The sequence below is a fragment of the Cynocephalus volans genome, chromosome 3 (assembly GCF_027409185.1).
Source record: "Cynocephalus volans isolate mCynVol1 chromosome 3, mCynVol1.pri, whole genome shotgun sequence".
Classification (NCBI taxonomy): domain Eukaryota; kingdom Metazoa; phylum Chordata; class Mammalia; order Dermoptera; family Cynocephalidae; genus Cynocephalus; species Cynocephalus volans.
The window spans coordinates 154,204,181-154,213,248 of NC_084462.1; positions in this window are offsets into that span (position 1 = coordinate 154,204,181).

Below are 9,068 nucleotides of genomic sequence, written 5' to 3' on the forward strand. Positions count from 1 at the left end.
TAATGTATTTTTTTGGTTTGTAAATCCTCATTTTTCCTATATGATTAAAGACAACTTAATAAAACATTAAGTATAAATATGTTGATGGGTATACAATGTATGAAAACATAATTTGTGACAATAACAGTATAAGTGAGGAGGAACAGAGTTATACAGGAACAAAGGTTTTGACGCTATTGAAACTAAGCCCAGAATAGGGCCAGCCCGTGGCTCACTCGGGAGAGTACAGTGTTGATAACACCAAGACCGCGGGTTCGGATCCCATATAGGGATGGCCACTTAGCTCATTGGCTGAGCATGGTGCTGACAACACCAAGCTAAGGATTAAGATCCACTTACCGGTCATCTTTAAAAAAAAAAAATAAGAAGAAAAGAAACTAAGGCCACATTAATTTGAATTAGATTGTTACAAATTAAGATGTTTATTGTAATTCCCCCAGCCAACTGCCAAAAAAAAAAGTTAAAATTTTAAATCTTATGTTATGTGTATTTTACCACAATAAAAAAAATTGGAAAAAAAATAAGAAATGAGTATCAAGCCACAGGAAGACATGGAAGAACCTTAAAACACATTGTTAAGTGAAACAAGCACTTTGAAAAGTCTATATGCTTTATAACTCAAACTATATGACAGGTTGGAAAAAGCCAAACTACAGAGACAGTGAAAATATGAGTTGTGGCTGCCTGGTTGGCTCCCTCAGTAGAGAGTGTTGCTGATAACACCAAGGTCAAGGGTTCAATATCCCTGCACTGGCCAGCCGCCCAAAACAAACAAACAAACAAAAAAATATATATAGCAGTGGTTGCCAGGTGGTTGGGGGCAGGAGCAACACAGGGATGAATAAGTGGAACCACAGGGGGTGGATTTTTAGGGCAGTGAAACTATTCTGAATGATACTTTAATGTAACAGCAGCTACATGGCATTATGCATTTGTCAAAATCTATAGAACTGTATAACACAAAGAGTGAGCCCTAATGTAAACTGTAGGCTTTGACTAATAACAATGTGTCGATGTTGGTTCATCAATTATAACAAATGTAGCCCATTGAATTAGTCCATTTCTATTGCTTATAACAGAATACCTAAGGCTGGCTGGTTGGTTCAGTTGGTTAGAGTATGGTGCTGATAACACTAAGGTCCAGGGTTCGATCCTTATGCAAGCCAGCTGCCAAAAAAAAAAGAAAAACTCTCATGAAACATATAGGTATAAATCCTTGTAACCTTGGATGAAGCAATAGTTTCTTAAATATGACACAAACAGCATAAGCAAAGAAAAATAGATAAATTGGAATCCATTAAAATTTAAAACTTGTGCCTCAAAGGATACTATAAGGAAAATGAAAAGACAACCTACGGAATGAAGAAAACATTTGCAATCATATATCTTTTAAGGGTTTAATATCTAGAATATACAAAGAACTCTCAAGACTTAATAAAAAGATGAATAACCCGATTAAAAATGAGCAAAGGATTTGAGTAGACGTTTCTTTAAAGAAGATGTACAAATGGTCAACAACCAAATGAAAATATGTTCAACATATTTAGACATAAGGGAAATGCAAATCAACCCCACAATTAGATATCACTTCACATCCATTAGGATGGGTATAATTAGGGGGGTAAAAACAGAATAACAAGTATTGGCAGTGATATAGACAAATTGAAATTCTCATACTTTGTTGGTGGGAATGTAAAATGGTTCACTTGCTGTGGAAAACATTTGGTATATCTTCAAAAAGTTAAACATAGAATTTCCATATAATCCGGCAATTCTACTCCTAACAATAAATTCCAAGAGAATTATAAACATACAAGTGTACTTCAAAAGTTCATGGAAAGATTCATATTATATTTAGTTATATTTTTCACAAACTTTTTGAAGTAGCCTCATATGTTTAAACAAAAACTGGTACACAAATGTCCATAATAGCGTTATTCTTAATAGACAAAAAGTTGAAACAACCCAAATGTCCATCAGCTGATGAATGGATAAATACAATGTAGCATTATCATTCAGAATGAATAATTCAGCCATAAAAAGGAATGAGGTATTAACACATGCTACAACATGGATGAATTGAAAACACTGTGCTAAGTGAAAGAAGCCAGACACAAAAGGCCACTATTTTATAATTCCATTTATATGCAGTACTTAGAATAGGCAAATTCATAGAGACAGAAAGCTGATTTGTAGTTGCCAGGGACTGTGGGAATGGATACTAGGAAGCGACTGCCTAACGCTTATGAAGTTTCTATTTGGGGTGAGGAAATATTCTGGGATTAGATAGTGGTGATGGTTGCACAGCATTGTGAATGTACTAAAATCCATTCAATTATACATTTTTAAATACTTAAAATGTGAATTTCATTATATGAATTTTACTCCGGGGCGGGGAGAAAGAAAAGCAAGGGAGACAATAATGAGTGTAGTTTGGCCAAGTTGGGTTTAAAGTGCCCAAGGAACGTCTTAGTGGATATGCTCAGAAGGTAGCTGGACATAGAGAAGGAAACTCAAGTTGAACTAGGCTATAGATATAGACCTGGTAACAGATGGTTGTTAAAGCCCTGAGCATAGATGAATCAGCTAGGGAATCACTTAGAGTAAGAAAAGAGAAAGACCTGTGACAGGACCCTGTGGAAGAGCAACATTTTAAGACATGAAAGTTGAAAAGGACTCTCCATGCTAAGAAAAGGAAGAAGAAAAAGAAAAGAAAAGGATCCTCCTGAGGAGATTTAAAAGGAAAAAGCAAAGTGGAAGAAGGAAGACTGTGGGAACACTGAAGCCAAGGAAAGAAATTTGCCAAAGCGTAGTGGTTAGAAGTGCTAAATGCTAGAGGAGTAAAATAAGATAAAGGTTAAGAAGTATGCATTGGACTTAGCAAAAAGGTAGAAGTAGTTTCATTGGATTGGTGGGGACCATATCCAGATAACAGTTGTAGGAAAAGATAACTTCCTTACTGGAAGTCAGGAATGTGAAAGTTACACTAAATTATATGCCATTGTTTCTCATTAAAGTGTTAGATTTTTAAAATTTTAAGTGTTTGTAGAAATATAATTGGTATAGCTTTTTTAAAAAAAAACTATTTGGCAGTGTCTTCAAATTTAGAAATGAACATACACTTCCTTCCACCTTGCCTTTCCACTTACAGATTTCAGCCATAGAGAGTTACAGGCACATACGTAGAAGGAAGTATGTACAAGATGAAAACTGAAGAATTGTTTAAGTGTGTGTATATTGGAAACCATATCAGTCAGGGTTCTCCAGAGAGACAGAACCAATAGGGTATTATACAAATATATAAGAGATTTAATAGGAGAATTGGCTCATGTGATTGTGAAGGCTGAGGAGTCCCATGATAGGGTGTCTGCAAAGTGGATGTGGGCAGCATGGCTCAGTCCAAGTCCAGATGCCTCAGAATTTTTGTTTTCATTTGTTTTGGATGGCTGGCCAGTACAGGGATCCATCCCCAGACCTTGGTATTATCAGCACCACCCCTCTAACCAACCGAGCTAACCAGCCAGCCCCTATTCTCAGAACCAGGGGAGCTGACGATGTGATTCTCTGTTTAAGGCCAAAGGCCTGAGAACTGGAAGTGTCGCTGGTGTAAGTCCTGGAACACAAAGCCTGAAGGGTTTCGATTTGGATGTCCATGCACAGGAGAGAAGAGTGTATCCCTGCTCCAGTAGATAGAGAGTGAGAGTCTTCCTCAATTTTAATTCTCTGCAGGCCCCCAGTGGATTGGATGGTGCCCACCTGTACTGAAGGAAGATCCTTCCCACCTATTCTACTCAGGCCTGTGTGCTAATCTCTTCTGGAAACACCTTCATAGACACACCAAAAAATAATGCTTTACCGGGCTTCTATGTATTCTTTAATCTAGTCAAGTCTGTAGAGGATTCATAAAGCAAATGTACTTCACAGGGCCTGGTTTCCAAAGCCTTGCAGTTTCAAATATTGACTTTGCAAGGGACAGGAAATTTTCCCCAGGCTATTGAGTCTCTGTTGTAAGATAAAGAATTGTAACACAGCATGGTTGCTGGCTCAAAGACAGACAGGTTACTGATTGATATGTAAAGATACTGGGAAATTGCTGTAAGAAGAGAATGTTTGTTATGATCAAGCTTTTGTTAATGGACTAACTTAATTGCATATTATCAGCTTCTATTGTTAAACTCATTAAACTGTACTTAGCAAAAACCCCACCTATGTCTCTTCCTGTAACTCACTACCCTGTAGAATAAATGCAGGAAGAGAACTCCAATTCACGGTTAATTTTCCAAATGGAAGGAATGCCTCATGCCTGAGGATTCTGGGATATTAACCCCTTTGTGGGGTATCTCACTGCTCAGAAGAGATGGGCATTGAGTAATTTTTGGTGGCTCTGTCACCCAGGGGAAAAGGGGTGACAAATCCATGGGAGGCAAAGCAACAAATGGTGCCCAGTGTGAGGAAATTCTGAGTCCACGGATTGGAGACTGACCTGCCACGCCTTGGAAAGGAAAAAAAAGAATCGGCCTTGACAAAAGAGGTGAAAAGAAAGAGGGAGTCCACCATTCATCCCAACAAAAGGGAGGTTCCCATCAAAAGGGAAGTCCCTGGGCCGAGCCCATGGCACACTCGGGAGAGTGCGGCTCTGGGAGCGCAGCGACACTCCCGCCGCGGGTTCGGATCCTATATAGGAATGGCCGGTGCACTCACTGGCTGAGTGCCGGTCACGAAAAAGACAAAAAAAAAAAAAGGGAAGTCCCCGTCAAAAGGGGAGGCCTCGACAAAAGAAGCGAAGGAAAAAGGATGTTTACTCATCCTATCAAGAGTGAAATCTTGGTAAGGGGGACTCACCCTGGTAAAGGGAATCACAGAGGTGGCTTTCAATTAAGTGATTGCATGCCTGCTGTGGTTTAGCTAGGGCTTTGCCCAGACGTTTTGCTTTCTTACTCTCTCAACTCTCTATTCTTGCGAGTATGGGTAGTTTACTGTCTAGAGGGAAATTCAACATAGTTTGGTCCTTCTATGTCTCCTTAAGGCAGTAGGTTATAAAGTAACTAACCGTCATCTAGCTAAATTATTATTGCTTATAGTGGTTTGGAAATTTTGTCGAATTGCTTTAAAAATTATTCAGAACCTTAACAAAAGGAAAAAACATGTTTATGCCATTAAAGAGGATGAAAAACAATCCCTGCTTCCTCCTCCTCTCCCCTCACCTCCACCTTTGGAGGCCAACAATTCATTTGTTCCCTCGATGGAGTCCTGTCTTAAAGAAAGACATAACATGGGAGTTGATGCTCATCATGTCTTTCCTGTTGTAAGAACTGAGACTCAATCGAGACATGAAAACCTCCCATTCTCCTTGTTTAAAAGGTTTAAAAAGAGCATCACAGAAAATGGCTTACATAGTACTTTTACTGAGGAATATTTTGGATCAATTGCTAATGGGTATAATATGACCCCTCGGCATTGGAAAATACTTGGAAAAACTGTTCTAACTCCTGCTCAGTATACTGTATGGCAACGAGAATATTGGGAAGACTTACATGCTATTTCACTTGAAAATTTACTAGATGAGGTTCAAATTAGCATGGACATTTTGCTTGACCAAACAGCTAGAGCACCCCTAAAGGCTTGGGACAAAATTCCTGAAAGAAAATCTAAACTTTAAAGTCTTGCTTCCCCTGATGCGTTTTTAATACAAAGATTAGATAAGACTCAGCCACTGTTGACATTATCTGTTGAACAAAAATTAATTATGGATTTGGGGGCTGATCTTACCATAATTGCTAAAAAGGATTGGACCCCATTATGGAAAATAACTTCTTTACCAGTTACACTGACTGGATTAGGTGGGTTCAAAATCCCTTCTCAAAGTAAAGATCCTTTGTTGTGTACTGGCCTCGAGGGACAGACTGCCTCCATTATGCCTTATGTTCCATATACCTCAAACCCTATGGGGCAGAGACCTACCTGCTCAATGGGATGTTTATATTGGGACATCTCCTTCAAAATTTATCATGATGGCCACAGCCACACTCCCACCAGTCAAACTACAATGGACCCCTGGTCCTCCAGTTTGGGTGGAGCAGTGGCCTCTTAAAGGGGAGAAATTAAATCAAGCTACTTTATTTGTTAAACAACAGTTACAAATGGGACATTTAAAGCTATTGCATAGTCCCTAGAATATTCCCAATAAATCTTTTGCTACTGTTAGGCAAGGACCCACTGTGCCTTGGATAGATTTTATTAATTGTCTTCAAGATGCTATAACTAGACAAATTGACAATGCTCGTGACAATCCAGAACTGCTATCACTAGTTTATTTACATTTAATCAAACAAGTTAATAATGCTGGTTTACAAGTAGCTCCAGATAAAATTCAAAAAAAGGAGCCTTGGAAATGCATTGGTTTTTTGGTCACTCAGAGAAATATATGGCCACAAAATATATCTTTCCCTATTCAGGAGCCTTTTACTCTAAATGACTTACAAAATTACTTGGCCATATTAACTGACTCTGCCCTTCTATGCGTGTTCCAAATTATCAGTTACAACATTTGTTTAATACCTTAAAAAGAGACCCTGATCTGTCCTCCCCTCATTACTTATCTGAAGAAGCAAAATTAGAATTAAAACACATTGAATCCTTTTTACATTCCAGACAATTAACACATATTGTTAAATCTCAAGTCATTCATTTCATTATTTTAAACACCCCACATAGTCACACAGGTTTGCTTTGCCAATTTCTTCCTCAAATAGGAGTCATTAAATGGATTTTCTTACCCCATCAACAAAAAAGGAAATTATATACTGAATTGGAGCAATGTATTCGGCTGCTCACTGGGGGAGGACACCATTGTCGAGTGCTTGCTGGGTGTGATCTGATGTTGTTAATCCTGGTCTTTCTGGAGGTGATTTTTGCACTGCCCTTGAATGACCAGAATCTTTGCAGATGGCTATGGGTGATTTTGTTGGTGGGATGCAGTTCTCATTACCCCATGATAGAGTTTTGCAGGGACTCTGAATGCTACCCATGCAGTTAGGATCCTGTTTGTCCCCTGTTCCCCTCCCTTGGGTGCTGGCTGTGTTTGTCTATGATTCTGGCAGATCAGGAAAAGAAGCTATAGCATGGCAGGAGCAGGGAATCTGGAGGCATTTTGTTGCTGTCCATCATGGGTCCACTCAAATGGCTGAATTGGCAGCTGCCATTGCAGCTTTGCAACATTTTTACAATCAGCCACTTAGTTTAGTAGCTGACTCTGCCTACTAGTTGGAGTCTTACAGGTAATTCAAGATGCACCTATCCATGAGGGAAATGATTTTCTTTTCTTTGAAATGTTTGGACATTTACAAATACTTACTCAAAAAAGACATCATCCTTTCTGTGTAACTCACATGCATTCTCATTCTGGTCTTCATGGACCTTTATCAATTGGAAATGATATGGCTGATCACTTTGTTATGTATAATAATGTTTTACAGAAAGCTATTGATTCTTATCAGTTTTTTCATCAGGGTACACAAGCTTTGGCTAACATGCATCAGATCTCTTACAGGCAAGCTTAAGATATTGTTTGTGCTTGTCCTGATTGTCAGAAGTTTTCTAAATCTAATTCCCTTGGAGGAGTTAATCCTTGAGGAATAACAGGTAATGAAATCTGGCAAGTGGAAGTCACTTTTAAATATTTACATGTTATTGTTGATACTTACTCTGGTCTTATTCATGTAACTGCCCAAACAGGAGAAGCTGCTAAACATGTTAAAAAACACTGTCTTTCTGCCTTTGCCACAATGAGGATTCCAAATCAAATTAAAACAGATAATGGACTGGCCTACACCTCCAAAGTCTTTCAAGTATTCTGTGACAACTGGAACATTGAATATGTCACAGGAACCCCATTTAACCCCACTGGCCAGGCAATTGTTGAAAGAACTAACGGCCTTCTTAAATCTCAAATAAGTAAGCAAAGGAGAGGTAATGTAGATATAGGACTGGCCCCTCATGAACAGGTCTTTAAAGCTCTGTTTACACTAAATTTTTAAAATTGTAATTCCCCAAAATTAACAGCCACAGAGCGACACTTTATACCTCCTAAAAAAACACCTAGACCCTTGTTTTTATACTGCCATCTACCAATGGGACCACAATGGTTGAGATCTGCCAAATAGTTAACATGTGGGATAGGGTATGTGTCTGTTCTCTAACCCACAGAACCGCTGTGGATTCCTGCTAAGGCAATTAAACCTTATGTGAAACCCAAGACCAGATAAAAAATTGAACCTGATCCCAAAATCTCAATGCCTTGCCATCACACCTCAATCCATCTCACCAGGGATGGTACATATCAGACCAGCAGTGATAAAAACAATGACAACAAGCTCCAAATTGACCCAGGGTAATTAAAAAACTTCAACAGTCAAATAGCTTTCAATAGTTTAGCCCTAAAGCTCAGTAACTCATTTGAGAAACAAAAACTAGCCTAAAATCTACCTGTTTAACTAGATGGTCTCAAACCGGTTATCTTAAACAGACTTCTAAATTCTCTCCTAGTCTCATTTGTGTATTTCTTCACAAAATCCTATGGTAGAATTCTATGCTATTTTCTTAAAAGGAAGAAAGTCTTCTCTGCATCTTCTTGAAAAGACTTGCATACATTGCTTTACAATGTAGATTTGTTATCTTGCTTTCTTTAAGGCAGGATGAGGCCTCACCAATAAGTCTTTAAAAATCACACACACACACACACACACACACACACACACACACACACACACACACACACACACAAAATCTAAACCTAACTGTCCTTTTTACTAGTGAGCTTTTTTTTTACATCCTGAACAAAACGAATAAGATCCTTGTTTGTTCTTGCTGTTTATGTCTGCATATATGCGTGTTTAAGCTGTATGTTATGTCTATATGTTCATGTCTGTTTATGCAATTGTGTTGTTTACAAGGTACCAAATTGGCTTATAATTAATGTGTGCTCATTAAATAAATAAGTATACTTTTCAAGTTCATGTGACTTAAATTTTCTAAAGTTTTGATAAGTATATTTTCAAATTTTGATTTAA